A 16286-nucleotide genomic window follows, 5' to 3' on the forward strand; every position below is an offset into this window, starting at 1 on the left:
ACTTGCATAAAGAAATGCCTGCCCAGTGGCCCAGCAGCTTCCCACCTTGTTTTATCTACAGAGACAAACCAGAGTTCTCTCATTCCAGCGGCAGGGACGCAGCTGCAGCCCTGCCAGACACAGGCAGCATGCAGAGGGCTGTGCCAGCTCTAGGGGTATGTGATAATCCCCCAGCACACACAGCTGGGTGTCTGTCAACACACACATATATAAATAAAACTGCTGTGAGGGATATGGCTGGCAAGGAAGGACCTCCAAAATATTCCTGCCCCAGCTACAATAACCTTCACTGTGGAGGGAGATGGAGAATCCAGAGCGACTTTCTTCACACCACAGAGGTGTCCTTTGACACCCCAGAGAAGCAGAATCTGCACAACTGGTGAAACATGGTGCATATATGGGCACAGTTAAAACTCCCTTTGCTCAGGCAGCAATCAAAATAGGTCTATTTTCAGCTCAAGAGATGGTGGAGGGGGGGATTTGCATTTTTTCAGCAGCATCGGAGCTCAGTGGGGCTGGAGAGCTGAGCTTGTTCAGCCAAGGCCTGTTTAACAAGCAGATGCTGCTAGACCTCGACAGAGACACGGGATCTTGGCCCCCTGCAGGGCTGCCCTGTCCCCTGCCAGAGCTCTTCCCAGCGTGGTTCACAGCCACCAGGGCTGCAGCCCTCCCGGGCAGGACACAGCACAGCGGGGCTGTCACCAGGCAGACCTGGCTGCGTGCTGGGGAGAAGGTGCACAGGCTGCTGGGGCTGCAGGAAAAGTGGACACAAGAAACAGGTCAGAAGAGAGATAGAAGACTGATGGAAATATTTATTACAAGTGGAAAGTGTTTTAGCCAAGGAAATGCAGCCTGAATTTCAGAAACTAAGGTGTCTACTGGGCCTCATAGACCAGTGGTAAATCTTTGACTCAAAGCAGCCTGAGGAGAGCCAGCTGGCAGAGTGAAGGTGCTAATAGAAGAATTAACCTCATCAACCTCTCCTCCTGCCCCCAGCTTTCACCCCACTACCAGATTTCATGGTTTGCCCTGGGAGTTGCCTTGCCTTTGCATGTCTGATGGTCGCTGGGATGATGCTGGGACATGTCAATGCCACCAGCTCTGCTTGTGCTGCTTGGCAGAGTGCCCTGTGATGGTGAAGTTGCTGTGGCGTGGTGACCTGTGCATCCTGCTCTGTCCTCTCCAGCAGAGCAGCCCTGTTTGCCAGCTCCCTGCTGCTGGTCTCCCACCTCCCAGGTGAGTGCCCTGTGTGCTCATGCCTGCCCTGACTGGCTGAACACCCTCGGAGCAGGAGCTCTGCCCATGCCACAGGCACTGAGGTTTGTTCTGGAGCTGGTCACTAAGTGCACCTTGTGGGGACATGTGAGGTGAGAGAGGCCAGGAGATGCAGTGGGGAGGTGCATGGGGCAAGACAAAGCAAAGGCACAGGGCCCTTTGTTTGTGCTAGAGAGACCTGGCTTGCTTCGAGAGATATCCTCTCCCAGGCCTGGGAGCTAGGTCCTCCTGGACTGCAAGATGGTGCTGATGGACAAATCCACATTTTTGGAGGGCAGAAAAGTGTTTGAATTAGTGCCCCGTGCTTTTGCTTCTCTAGATAAGGTAGATGTTGGGGAAAGGGGTTTATTCTGGTTTTGGGTTTCTTCTTTTAAAGTTTAAGGACCCTTGGGTTTGTGTTCCTGCTTTTGTGGAGCTTGCTTTAGTGACACCAAGGATTGGTTTGATGGAGCATTGCCTCCACCTGCTGGTCACCAAAAAGAAGTCGGAACTGGAGCAAGACTTTTGTTGCCAATGTGAAGCTTTGTGAGCCTCCTTTTTCTAAGCAGTAAAGCAGAACAGAAATGAATTATATGTAACAAAAATGTGGACTCTGCTCTTTCCAAGTGAAAATTGTAAGTACAAACATGTATTTATTTGTAATTTAGTTATTACAAATAAGTAAATATTGCACACTCAGTTTAATTTCTAATATCTTAGGTTCTAGGAGAAAAAGGTATTACTGTTGCACTGAATTAAATTACATTTTCATACTGATTGATACAAGAAGACTTTTCTTCTACTTGTCCCGCAACAGTAACCAGTATGTCACTTGAGTTCTTAAAACTAGGCCTTTTTTTTTTAGCATCACTGAACTTCTGCAGTGGTCCTGTTTCAGCACTGTATTGATGAGCAAACAGTTTATCCAGGGGTAGCATTGGTCTGAAAGATTTTGTAGGCATATTACACCACTTATTCAGCTAACTGCAGTTTTCAAAGGGGTATTATTTTCCCAAAGTGAAATAGTATTTTTAACTTGTACAAATATGCTGTGCTGCTGCCAGCTTTCAGGTGCAGAGTTTTTTTCTGTGAGAAGGTGAATGTAAATAACAAAAGCTTGTTTCCTTCCTTAACTGCAACCAGCTTCAAAACAAAGTCAGAGCCTGGAAAACAAGCATAAACAATGTCTGAGTTTTGTGGCTCCTAGCATCTCTCCCAGCTGACAATAAATATCCAACTTCAGGAAGATGACTTCTCATCTGATAAGCCCTAAGTTCAAGGATGTGACATGTGTTACTGCAGTGCAAATGTTTACTGTAGATCATTATTCATTGCTGTGCTTCAGGAAGAGAAAAAGGAGTGGCAGGTGTCCAGCCTATCCTCTCCATTGCCCAGTTGCAGCCAGCCCCTGGATGGATCTTCCCACGTTTTGGCACAGTGCATGCCAGTGCCTTTGCTGGGAGCAGTTTGTGCAGCTTACAGAATTCAAGTTGCTGCTGAAGAGCTTGTTCCTGGTCTCTCATTGTAAGTTCAGCTGGGGTTCTGTGCCTCTGAAAGCTGACTCCATTCCCTAACTAGGGATGCCCCACCAGTCCATATCCTTCCCCTGGCACAAAGGGAGAAGATGCTTGTACCTGCAGGTCAAGTTGCCGGCGTCAGGGAAAGGCAAGGAGTGTGTAGTACACTGCTCTTATGTGAAACAGGGAGATGGCTTTGAGTGGAAAGCAATAAAGCATTTTTGGATGGTACTAAAACTGCTTTCTGACTGTGAGAGGATTTATCATCTTTTTTGCTGGAGGGGAAAAATATAGGAAGGTAAATCTGAAAATGTTACCTTGCTACCTTGATGTACTTTGTAATGGATGATCTTCTCTTGATCTTGCAAGACAGTGTTGAGGATCCTTTTAATTCCTATGGAAAACAGGCACACCTGGAACTGCCCAAAGTTTCTGGTCTGAATAATTTTCTGTATGCCTGATTCTTCCACTCATTCTTGCTTCTCATGGAATCCTGGTGATCTCTGTAATGGAAATTGCATGTGACATGTCTTTCACACTCATGTGCTTATCAAGGTGAAGCTGACAATTCCTCTCTTCTCAGTCTCTGACTTTGCATGACAACCTGCAGTAAGTCTTGGCTGCTTTCTGACAGATGGCTGCTTCTGTTTCCCATGAGAACAGAGATGCTTTGTTGCACTGATAAAGTGCCTGTCAGTGCTGGGGTCAAGTGCTGCTCAAAATACACCAAAACAAATGTGGAACTGGCACAAGAAATTATGAAAGGGAGAAAGAGAGCTTGAGACTGGACTCAAGGACCATGAAGAGCTTGGTACCTTTGTGGGGACAATGTCACAAATTCAGTTCTGAGGACAAGCTTTGGATGGCAGACAAAGGTGAATGCACCTGGATTTTTTAGGTCACAGTCATGTGCTGCTTTCGCTGCTTTCCAAAGCTTTAGATATTTTTTCCTGAGCACTTAGAACAATTTGGATGCAGAAATCTGTGACCTGAATCTTTGAGACAACAGTTCAAGAGCTACATTATGTAAAGGTCAGCTAAAAACCTTTTCATATATTTGGGTTAAACTTTCTAAGCACTGCAGAAAGATGTTAAAAGGCTTTATCAACTTGCAGGCTGTTCTCTTCCATAAAACACTGTCCTTTCTATTCCTATCCCAAATAATGTTCATTAAGGCAGTTTCTCTTCCCTTATGAAGGCTGGAGTAAATGCTTTTGGATATCTTTTGAAGAAAATCTCCTGGATTCACATTAGTTGTCATATGTATTATGGCAAAGACTTCTTACTTGTTTGCTTCATCCTTTCATTTCAGATAGTTTGCATCAAATAAAGATATTTCCTTTGTTGTTGAAAATTACTCCAGATCCCCTTTGCACAGGAATGTACAGAGACAAAATTTCCAAATTTGGAAGAACCAGTTATGAATGTGAGGAGTTTGCAGATGGTGTTGATAAAAAGCACCAGTACCAGGATAAACAGAAAGGATAGAAATAAATGAGGTGGGAAGGGCATACTAACAATACCAAAATAGCCTTCAGAGATCAAGAGGTTGTGGCTGAGACAAATAATGGCAGAAACACAAGCTGCTGATCCAAAACCAGAAGAGGAACATTGCTACAGAGATGGCCTTCCTCAAAATTCACCAGCTTTGAGGGGCCTCTGTTAGAGTAGATTCAGCTGGCAATCTGTTGGTTTTATTCTCATGCCAACATTAGCTCTAGGGCAGAGGTGGCCACTGACTTTTCAGATGATGGGGCATAGAGTGATAGTCACAGAGCAAACTGAGCAGTCTTGCTCCTGCCCTCTTTATCCTCCAAGCCACCAGGGTGCTTGCTCTTATTCTGCTCAGCCAGTTTCAGGAGCAGCACTCAAGGACTAAATTTCCACTTAATTTAATTGAGAAAATGGCTGTAGGGCTTTTCTGCTATCACTGTTTAGCAGCTATTTTTCCTGAAGCTGTAATTATCACAGGCAATGCCATTCAGTGGGTAATGGAGGAAGTCAGGACAGGAAATGCTTCAAAAGCTCTCTCCAAGAGGCTCTCAGAGATGCTGAAGTTCAGATACAGCTTGTTTACATCCTCCATTAAGGTCCTGCATATAAAGAGCTAATAAATATTATAGTACATTTTTCACAAAGTCATAAAACCCATCAGACCAGCAAGTTGTTCTGCCTGGTCTGTAACCATCTGCAGCATTTGCTGATGTATTGATAACCCTCCAGTGGTACCTGGCAAATGTGATAACTTAAATCTGTGCCTCTGAAAGCTGACTTCATTCACTAACTAGGGATGCCCTTCCAACTCAAAATATTCCACAATAACAATTTGCACTCTTATATGGCCCACTGGAGTTTGTTTCTTTGATATGTAGTTGGGTCATAATTGTATTGCTTGGAGGACAGAAATTAATTTCCATTTACAGTTTAGTAACAAATGTGATTGACAAATCTGCTACAAACCTTCTCATAGAGGGCAAGCAGATTGACAAATCTGCAACAAACCTTCTCATAGAGGGCAAGGAAAATTTCTTATCCTTGGGAAGCAAGTCTCAGTAAGGCAATGACAAATTTCTTCCCAAATCAACTGAAAAAACCCCTAATTATCCAGGTATCATATGGGATAAAAATTACAAAATACAGGGCTTTTTTTGTATAATTGTTTTGTAAGCCCTGCTTATTTTTACTCAATACTGCAGTGTTGGACGCTTTAATCAATTAAACAGGTATGTTCATGATTCAGAAGAAACTAAGTGGAACAACTTTGGGCAGGATGTGCTGGTTGACTTGTGCTGCCTTCAGCCTGAAGTGTGCTAATGCAAGTGTGCCATCAGGTGGTACAGAAAGAAAGAACTTTGTAAAGCACTGGGCCTCCAGCTCAAGCCTATCAAACAGAGGAGACCAAGTGTCCATTAAAATGCCACATTTTCATCCATCAAAAATGAGTGACAACTATTGATGTGCCTCCATAACACTAATGGGAAAGAGCTCTATGGCTGGGCTTACTGGGGCTGTAGCTGCAGGGACAAATGTCTATGGATTCAGCAGGCTTTGAGGTTCTTAGGCTTATATAAAGTTCAGCCTTTTTAGAGTCTGCCAAAGACACTGATTACCATGCAGAGAGATGTGTGTCCCACCTGACAGAACCAACAGCTCCCTTACTGAGCCTTCTGAGGAGCATCAGGACCTGTTCCTGCAGATGATACTGATTTAAATACAGCTCAATTCAACCCAGAAGGGAAACTGCAGCTGGAACATGCTGGTAGTGCATGGTTGGTGGAAACCTGTACACGTCTATGGGGACACCAGGAGATCTCCATCCTCCCCCTTGCATTGCTTCCAGCCATGCCAGAGCAGGTGAATTTGGCTCAGAAATGCCAGACTGGGGTCAGGGATATGAAAGGATACAGCCAGGCTGTGCTAGCTGGTCTGGAGTTTGCTGCTAGTGGAGTTGTGTCAAATAAGGGCTGAAGGCCGTGTTGGAAGCAGAAATCCCAGTGGCAGAGCAGCAGCAGGATGGACACTGCCTGCCTCTCTTCACTGCCTTAGAAATTATGAAGTTGGCTTAGATGAGATTTTAATTGAATTTACATTTTCCTTTCATCTGCCCTCAGGCAACCAGTAAAGCTTTTCCAAACTGGCTAGGTTTAGGGCTTAGAAAAAGTAAATTGTGCTTTTTGAGAGGGCTTGAGAAACAAAAGAAGTCTTGTGTTTCACAAATTTGAAACCAGACTCATCTGGGGCAGTTTAAGTTTTTGAAAACTGATATCAAGTACTATGTTTTACTTCTTGAAAAACTGTCCTGAAGTCCTGCATTGGTGGGGCTTGGAAGTTGGCTCATTTGGGCAGTTTTGGGGTTAGCAAATTGGAGACCAAGTTCTGCACTGTTGAGCTTGGAAACAGACACCAAGTCATGTGTTTTTTTGGGGACTTGAAACTAGACTCATTTGGCCAACTCGGAGGCCAAAAAACTGAGGCTAAATCCTGTGGTTTGAGAGATGGGGATTAACTGGTGCAGCTTTGGGGCTTAAAGGAGGTTCCTTTGGTCAAACCTGGGGCTTGGAACACAGGAGACCAAGTCCTGTGCTGCTGTGCTCAGAAGCATAGACAGAGCCCAGTGCTGGGATTTAGCTGGTGAGAGCCTGGTGCTGGTAGTGCCAAACTTTTGGGTTTGATCCCTGTGGGCCACTCACTGAAGAATTGGACTCCACAATCCTTGTGGGTCCCTTCAAACTCAGAATATTCTGTGATTCTGCTTTGGGTCTGGAACCAGACTGTGCTGCTGCTGTTCCCAGGCTGGCGGCAGAGTCCGGACCCTGTGTGTTTGGGCTCAGCCCTGAGGCTCCCTGGCTGATCCTGGGGAGGTTTGGGGGCAAAAGGCAGTTCCCAAGTCTCCACACAGCCCACTGGCAGCACTGCTCCAATGGCTGGAGGAGTGGGGGGCTCAGGGCAGGCCTGAGCAGATCTGAATCCTGGCAGCTGCTGCCTTCCCCAAGCCCTTTGTCATCATCATCATCATCGTCCCCCCACCCTGGACCTTGTGGTGCTGCACTGGGGAGAAGAAACCATGTGGGAGGAGGGAGCCTGGTGGTGGTAGGAGGGGTAACTGCCCAAAAATATCCCAGAAGGTTTTTAAACTGTTAACAAGAGCAGCTGGGTGAGGAGATCAGCTGGACAATTTCCTGGAATGTGGTGCTTCAGGGACTCCCATACTGTCACCATCATATTTTCTGAAAAATCCTCTCTGCCCAGGATTCTTCTTCTGGGAAGCTGAGAAGCCTCAGAGAAGAATGAAAGCAGTCATTATCTGATTGCTTCTCCTGTTTTTGCTGCTTTGGAATGTGGTTGGAGATTGTTTATCCAACAAGTGGTTGTTTGATTGGTTTAATGTGAATTGTTTTTACTTAATGACCAATCACTGTCCAGCTGTGTTGGGACTCTGATGAGTCAGTCACGGGTTTTTAATTAAGATCTTGTTAAGTATCCTTCTGTAAGTATCCTTTCTCTATTCTTTAGTATAGTTTTAGTATAGCATAATATAATATAATATAATATAATATAATATAATATAATATAATATAATATAATATAATATAATATAATATAATATAATATAATATAATATAATAGCCTTCTAAGAACATGGAGTCAGATTCACCAATTCCTCCTTCATCCTGGGGACCCAGCAAATACCACTCCCATACACTGCTCTGATTCCCTGCTGGTGGTGTTCATGAGGTGGTGGTGGTGGTGGTGGTAGTGGTGAATTCTTGTGTGTGCGTGATCCTTCCCTGCAGCACCAGGGTTCCACACAGACAGGTCACTGGGCAACAGAGCCCTGACAGAAAGTGTATTTCATTTAAAAAACCTGTCCTTATGGAATCTGGGCTGAGACAAATATCTTGTTCTTTATGCCTAGGACTTTTATGAACAATTTTAAATGAGGTAAAGATTTTTCAATGGAACGGGAATTACTCGTCTTTACACCTTTTCCAGTTAGTAAATATTGAACTCTAAGAAAATAAGTATTCTCTTAGAAATGGCTTGGCAACATGTCTCATTTCAGAAGAGCCATAGAAATGCAAATTTGAGGATGTGTTTGATTTTTTTTTTGTCCTGCCTGATTCACTTTGAAGACAAGAAGAAATCCTGGCAGCCATACTCAGTTGTGTTTTGTAGCATTCGCTGGGCGGCAGCAGTGATGGTTGATGTGATTAACGAAGCTGGTGTCAATTAGTTTCACCTTTATATAAACAAATGGTCCACTTAGGTTAAGCCCTCAAGCTCCTGGAAAGCTCTCTGAGCTATTTCCATCGCAGCATCTGGACTCCCCTGAGATGGTAACAGAGCTCAGTGCTGCAGCCACAGTAGTGATGATTTTTAACAGCACAGAGGTGGGACAGACGAGCCCCTGCTGTATTTCAACAGGCAGTGAACATCACCTGTCTCTTCAGTCGTCTGTGGCAGACGTTGTTTTACTTCATGTCGTACCTGCCGGCACCATTTCTTCATTTATCTCAGTCACATCCCACAGGCTGATATTTGAGGGTGTGTAGCTTTACCTAACAATGCATCTTGGAATTCAAGCTTGTTTTTAGCAAGAACTGTGTCTTTGAATGAGGCTCCCACGTGAAAGGTAATGACTTACCCATTATTGCACTAAAACACTTAAATATCACTTCTGGGTGTTTCCACTGGACAACCTGAAAGTGCCAACATCATGGGATGCAGTGATCATGGGATCAAGAGCTGTTGGATGCTTGGGAGCACTTTCTTGCTGGCAGCTGCCCAGGCAGGCAGAGTTCAGGCTGTGCATGCCCAGTAGGTTCAGCAGCTGAGTGGGAATTTTCTTGTGGGATTGTTGGGGAAAATGCACACCAGTTGAAAAATATGTTTTTCTTACTGGAACTGAGACCAATAATTTGTTACTGAGCTGAGTTCAGACTGGTCACTGACGTTTTCCCACATTCTGAAATGGCTGCCTGAAGTGTGGGCCTCCAACAGAAGTGGGAAACCTGAATGGAGAATGGGGAAGTGTGAGACTGGACCTTTGCAGGGCCATGCTCGGTTTGTCTTGGCTCCCAAATACAACCACTCTGTACCTCCCCAAGAAAATCACTGTTTTCAACCCTTCTTTCATTTCTTACAACAGGATTTTGCAGCATCAGATGCACAGAAGTGTGCAGGTACTAATGGAAAACAAATAATACCATGTGCTGCCTTTATGGTAGTAAACTCTGCCCCATGGGAGATCCCTGATCCTATGTTGGCATCTGATAAGGTATCAGATAAGTTACTGGGATGGAAATTTCTTAAACGGCATTTTTTCACTGTGTTTTCTTCAGGCACAAGAAGGTATGTGCATGCTTTTAAAGAGACATAATATGTTTTAACCACACCCACCAACAGGTTTGGAGTTCAGGTCTGCACCACTGTGGTATGTTTTCCAGGGAACTCTTCACTTTGAAGAGCACATCATAGTAATGGAAAACTATTATATGCAGGTTGAAGCAGCATAAACTTGCTGGTCTTGCAATGTCATCCCACATTAGCAGAGCTTTGATATTCCCTTAAATGATGTTCCCTTTTATTTATGCCCTTCTTCCTTTCACCCTTACAGAACGAGAGATTCTTCACCTGAGCAAAGGAGAAATTAATCCAAGTTATATGAAAAATTTAACCAGAGTTGTAATCTTTGGGCTACCCCTTTTTAATGCTGATTTCGGCTCCATGTTTCCTGTATTTTTTGGCTCACTGGATGAAGTACATTAGCAATGCCACCTGTGACACTTGCTCTGCAGATCAGGGTTTTCCTGGCTACGTTTGAGTCATCTTGTCCAGCTGCAGCAGGCACACAGCAGAGGTGATGGCAGTTGTGGTTTTCCTGCTGGGTTGGTTAGCCTAGAGTCCTGAGGCCCAGCTGGAAATGCCTCCCTGTGCCCTGGCTGCTGTGGGAGGCTGTGCCTGCCCAGGCACCCGTGCGCTGCTGAGCCGCACGCGGAAGGGCAGGAAGCGCTGTAGCTCTTGAGCAATTTCTGTTACACTGGGAAGGGAAGGGCTGCTCACATCACTGGCCACCAGATTATCAGTTTTTGTGGTCACAAGCAATTAAATGTCCAACCCAGGGTGCTGGGGGCACATTGCTACAATGGATGGTTTATTGAGCAAACCAAATGCAAGCAAGCAGAATTTGGCAATAACTGAAGAACATAACTGAAGGTAGCTCCTTTCTTCCACTTCAACGGTCTAACACAGACCATTATCAGCTGGGTGGTTCAAAAGGAAATAATATCACTTCTGCCTCCAACCTGGAGACATCAGATACTTGGAAACAGAACAGCATGAAGCAAATATAATCTGTGTTATCTCAGACATGAATCTTTCCGTTAAACCAGGCACCGTCGTAGCAAAGACAAGGTTAGATCATCTCTGTGATCTATGCTGCAACGTGCTCACAATCAAAACAGGAAATGAGCAAAAAGGCAAGAGAACTTAAAAGGGGTCCCTTGCACTGTTTCTGGAAGAGGGAAAGTGAAATAGCTTTTATTTGTAGCTGTACCAGAGAACTGGAAGAAATTTGCTTCAGAGGCAGAGTCTGGTCTTCTACTCTTGCAGAAAACCATCCCATAGCAACTCTTTTGGAAACAACCAAGTTTAATCCCAAAAGCTTTTTCCAGGTTCTTGTTGTCACCGATGTAAATCTTCCAGAGTCTTACTCAAATGAGGGTTTTGCCTAATATGTGGACGAAAGTTGCTAACAGTTTTTACCTAACTACCCTGCAGCCAGCATTACCCTTTCACTTATGCTTTGCCCCATGACTTGCCTCATTTTACATTTACAAACAAGCCACCTTCCATTAAGATTTTAATGAAAATGTTAGAAAATTTCTGTACCACATTATATTAAAAATAAGATTTAAAAAAATAAAAATACGTCCAAAACCTCCTAGGATTATTTTTTTCTGACAGCCACATCTTAATCTTGGCTCCTGTTCCTCCAGTGTGCAACTGAAGCTCCAGCTATCCTCTGTCCCTTTCAAGAGATGAGCTCTTAGGGTGCCTTTTCATGAATTCAGAGCTATATGATCTTGCACATGATACTATTGTAAATTTACTTGTCCCTTTTTATGTAACTCCAGGCCTTAATGTTGAGGCATTTTGCATAATCCTTCCTATTGCTTTTGTAAGTTTCTTACATGCCTAATTCTTGTGCTGCCATCACTACTACAAATATGAACAAGGTAGGTGTACAAGACCTCACTGTGAAGAGTTCTCCTGTAAAACTTATTCCAGTTTGACAGCTTTTCTTCATTTCCCTTGTCTCAGTTGAAGTTTGATTACACTTTTTTTCCTCTGTTGTATAAATACCTTACTGATTTAGAGATTGGCTGCGTCTGCTGCATCAGTTCTGGCTCTGAAATCAGTTATCAAAAGTATAAAGCTCTAAGAAATAAATTCTATGGCTCTAAGAAATAAAATGGGTTTTTTAATGTAGTTTTGTACAGAGGGGTAAGTTTTCTGGTATGGAAATAGGCAGCCTCAAGTAAGCAATTTTAGAATAGTGCAGCAGTTTCCTGATAACTCTAAGGAGTCTGGGCTTCAGGTGCTCCATTCAACAATTTCACAGTTCAAAAGGCAAAATAGGAAACCCACGCAAAAGCTACAACTGTGCTAAACTTCCTGGAAAAGCCAAATACAGGAAAAGGCTTAAAACTATTTTTATTTAATTTTTTAAAGGAGAAGGCTCACCTATGAAAGTATCAAAGGCTTAAGAAGAGCTGAGTTTGCTGAAGATCAGCTCAAAAGTAAGCCATGAGGCACATAAATAATTTAAATTCTTTTTTCCCTCTCTGCACAAGTTAATGCTACTGCAGAGCTTAGTTCCTGCTTTGCCCTTACCCACAAAGAAGCAGGAAGTCCCACTCAAGAACAGAAATAACACACTAAAGCAGAAACATGCTTTACCATGCTGAGAGTCCAAAAGTATTCAAAAAAAGCTTTGCAGTAGGCAATTTTTGGAGACAATAGTGATTGAACTGCTGCAGAGAGGGGCACTATAAAGGACTGCTACAAAAGAGTTTCTCAGCACCAGGACACATTTGCACTTTGGCTCACACATGTCCAAGCTGTACATCGCTGGGAAGAGCTGGAGATCTCTTGAGTGACTGAACACAAACCAAATAAAAGCTCAATTTAATTAAACAACCAACAGCTCTTCAGGCTGTCTGAAACTCAGGAGCCAGTCCAGTCCTAGTCCAGTCTACAGCTGATTCTGTTGCAAGCTGGCACCTAAGTACCTACTGGCTCCTGCTGTTGGTGCCTTTGAGTGCTGAACACCCCTCTTTGTGACCCTGAAGGGAATTTGACAGCTCCTTCCCATCTTCATGTGAGCTTTAGTTTTGTGTCTGAGAGACAATTTGCCAGAGCAGCATGTTATGTGACTGATGAAGAGAGAAGTGCAGAGCTCCCTGCTCACTGTGGGGCTGGAGACCAGAATGGGAGCCAGGGAAGTGCCAGGCACAGCTCAAGGAAGCAGGCCCCTGCACTGATCCTTAAGATGAAAGACCTAAGTTTCGAGACATGAGATTCTATGGAAATTAAAAGTACTGTGTGCAGTATGTGAAGATGTTTTAAGCTGGGTTTTGTAGCATTGACCTTCTAAGTAAAACAGTAGTTTCATTTATGTGTGTATTATTGGTAGCAGAATAGGAAGGGGACACTCCTGAAAGAAACAAAACAAACATTTAATAATTTTTTTACTGTGACAGCTCGTTGTCCAGCTGGGAAAGTAACAGATATTACATACCTGTGATCTGCAATGCTACAGTGGTTTTACAAATTTCTGCTGTTAGTAAAGTCATTGAAGCAGGAAGAGGTAAGAAAGATAATCATCCCAATGTAAGGCTCTATTAACTGTGAAATTTTTCCATGGAATGCTTCAGTGCTTTTTTACAGTAATGATGGCATGGAGCCTTGTGCCTGTATACATTTTTCATGCAGTAAACTCCATTTCTTTTCCTCTCAATAAAGTGCTTTTGAATTCAGCAAGTAAAAAATGTTGATTCAGCAAGACACAGAGGACACCCACACACATTCAGCTGGCACGGTATCTGCTGAAACACAGCCACCACAAGGAAATAGGCTGTGGCAGGGCTCTTCAGGCAACTGCTAGGACATATGGAAACCCCAGGATGTCCTGGGAAGTGAAATAGGAAGACTCATGTTTAAAGATTCCCTGTGTTTTCATTTTACAAAAGAATAGTTCAAATGTCACTTCTTAATTTGAGAAATAAACTATTCTATGTACTCTTTACAAAAAGCCCCAAAGGAGAAAATCAGAAACCCACCCTTAGTTTGTTTTTAAAGCTCAGAGCCTGTTCTATTTTAGTCCATGCAAATATGCACTTGGCAGAGGATTCCACCTAAACCATCAGTCAGAAATCTAGGCAAATGCTTTACACTCCCAGAGAGAGCCAGAGTTGTCCTTGCCCAGGCAAGGAGGGGCAGCCCATGCAAGGAGGTGCCTGCCCTGTTGAAGGTCACTGGAGATGCAGGTGACTCCTGTCACAAACCACATTGTCCTTCACAACAGTGCTGCCATGAAACAGCCCTGATGGATTTCTTCCCAGGGTGCCAAAAAGCCAGGATGCAGGTGTGCTTCAAACCCACCATGGAATGAACCTTGATGGAAACACACCTTGGGACCCAGGCTGAGAAAGGGCAACACAAGGATATTTTTCCAGGCAGGCTAGAAATCCCTTGTCAACAGCAGCATCTAACAAGCTTCCAGCTCATTGTGAATGACAATGGATTGAATAAAAACATAGAGCAAAAATGTCAAGATAGAGAATGTTAGAGCTCAGAAGACAAAAGTTAATTCTAATATTCATTGACTACAAACACGGAAAAAACCCAAACACCAGGAATGCAGGAAATAAATCATTAACAGTGCTGAAAGTTAAGGGAATAAAAGATTCGACTACTTCCAGTGTTTTATGGGAAACTCCAAAAAAACCTTTGCATCTTATCAGATCCCATGACAGCTAAACATCTTCATGACTTTGTGTTACAGGGAAGGTTACTGAAGGTTGAAAACTCCCTTTGAATCTTCAGTGATTTTGCAGCTTTCAGCTTTCTGAAAAAGTCCCCAGGGCTGAATTCAAGTTGGAATGGAAAGTGCATCTCCCACACCCCAGTACAACTCTTCGCCTTGCTCCAACTGCTCTTGTCCTCTTATTCTTCTTTAATAATTCGTCCAGAGCCCCCTCACCACAAAATCACTGTGAATACTCAAAGGGAGTTTTCAGCAGCAGGCCCCAGTAAGCTCAGTCAGAAACCTGCTTTTAAATGCTACTCATCAAAACAAGTAAAAAGAAACAACACATTTCATACAGGAGCAGAGATGACTCTGAATTAAATAGATTCTGAGCTTCCCCAGAGAACTCTGAAGCACTTAGGAAGGAAAAGTCAGCCTGCACTACTTCTAAACAGGAAGCAAGTGCCTTGTAAGTGGGAATTGCTAAACTTCTTTTTTTTTTCCCTCTAGTGTCTGTATTACACAGGACAGAAAGCTGGCAGTCAAGAAAGAAGTTTCAGAAAAGGTGGGAGAGGGGTTAAATAAGTGGAGGACATCAGAATGCACTGAATTTACTTTTTTTAGTAGCAAAGGAAGAACAGAGTATTAATGGCAGAACAGTTACTCATGAAGACCCCAATTCTGTTTTATAGGATCTTTAGCTCAGTTTCCAAAGTTCTGTGGAAAACATTGTCATTACAACACATGGCTTAGTCTCCTGGGAAACTGAAGCAAAGCCACCAGAGCACAAGCAAATTAGATTAATCTCTAGTCTTAACTGTACTTTAACCCCCCTCCCCTGCAGCTGGTAAAGCTCAGCTGACAAGATAGGCGCGTCTTAACAACGAGGCTCAAAACACTAAATTGTCCAACAGTCCCACCACCACTGAGGTATATCCAAAGCAAGCAACAGAGGCTCCCCAAAGTGTGCTTGGTTTTCTTCCTTTAAAAAAAAAAAAGGCAAAAGAAAATAGCAAAAAAAAAAAAAAAAAAAGAAAAAAAAAAGAAAAAAAAGAAAAAAAAGTTAAGCTCATTCATTAGAACAAGAAAAAAAAATATTCTGAGATATTCTGAAGGAAAAGTAAAAAATACAGCAATTTGCACATATGTGTTGAATACCCTGTTAACTAAGAGCCAAGTTAAACTCTACTGCTAACAGAGCTCAGCCAGATACTGTCTTATCTCTCTAATCACAAACTGAATGAAAAAAACGGGGAAGCATGATGAAAAACAAAATTACTCAAACACTTGCATGCCTTTAGTTCTCTGATCTACAAAGCATCAAAAGTAGACTCAAAGCTGTTAATTTTTTTCCGCTTTTGGCATCAGGAAGATTCAGAGGCATAGAAATGTGTGTTGCCTCAGTAAAACTACATCATCATGCTTTTCCTAATCCTATTAGGATGAGGACATGACAGTGGGATGCCAGGCAGTATTTCCACTCTTAGCAGGAAGCAGAGGACAGCAATGGGGGTGCCCAGATCTGTGGAGTCTGCTCAGCAGCACAGAACAGGCTCAGAGAAATGTCAGAGGAAATCAGGTACTTGGCTAATGCAAGCTCTCATTCAGCATGTAACAAGATGCATAAATACAGAAAGTGACAGCAAAGGAAATGCCAAAATCTGCTTGAAGGCTTTGTAACACCAGCCAGGTAGCATTAAAGACACATCAGTCTCATCCTGTGACCTGCCATTCCATATTCACAGGCTACCTTCAGCCCCACCGGTCACAGCTATTGACAGAGGAGTGGCTTTCAAGAATTTTGGACTGATATTACCAGCTTTTAGAATGGACATGAATGAAAAAATGGTTTAAAACAATAAACAGGTAAAATATTCAACATGAAGGTTGAATAAGCCAAAGCACTGACTCAAATTTCATTCGAGTCAAGAAGAGACTTCCTGTTACAGACAAGGATTTTGGCTGACAAAGAATTCTCCTTA

This window comes from Molothrus ater, chromosome 4 (assembly GCF_012460135.2).
Source record: "Molothrus ater isolate BHLD 08-10-18 breed brown headed cowbird chromosome 4, BPBGC_Mater_1.1, whole genome shotgun sequence".
NCBI classification, from domain to species: domain Eukaryota; kingdom Metazoa; phylum Chordata; class Aves; order Passeriformes; family Icteridae; genus Molothrus; species Molothrus ater.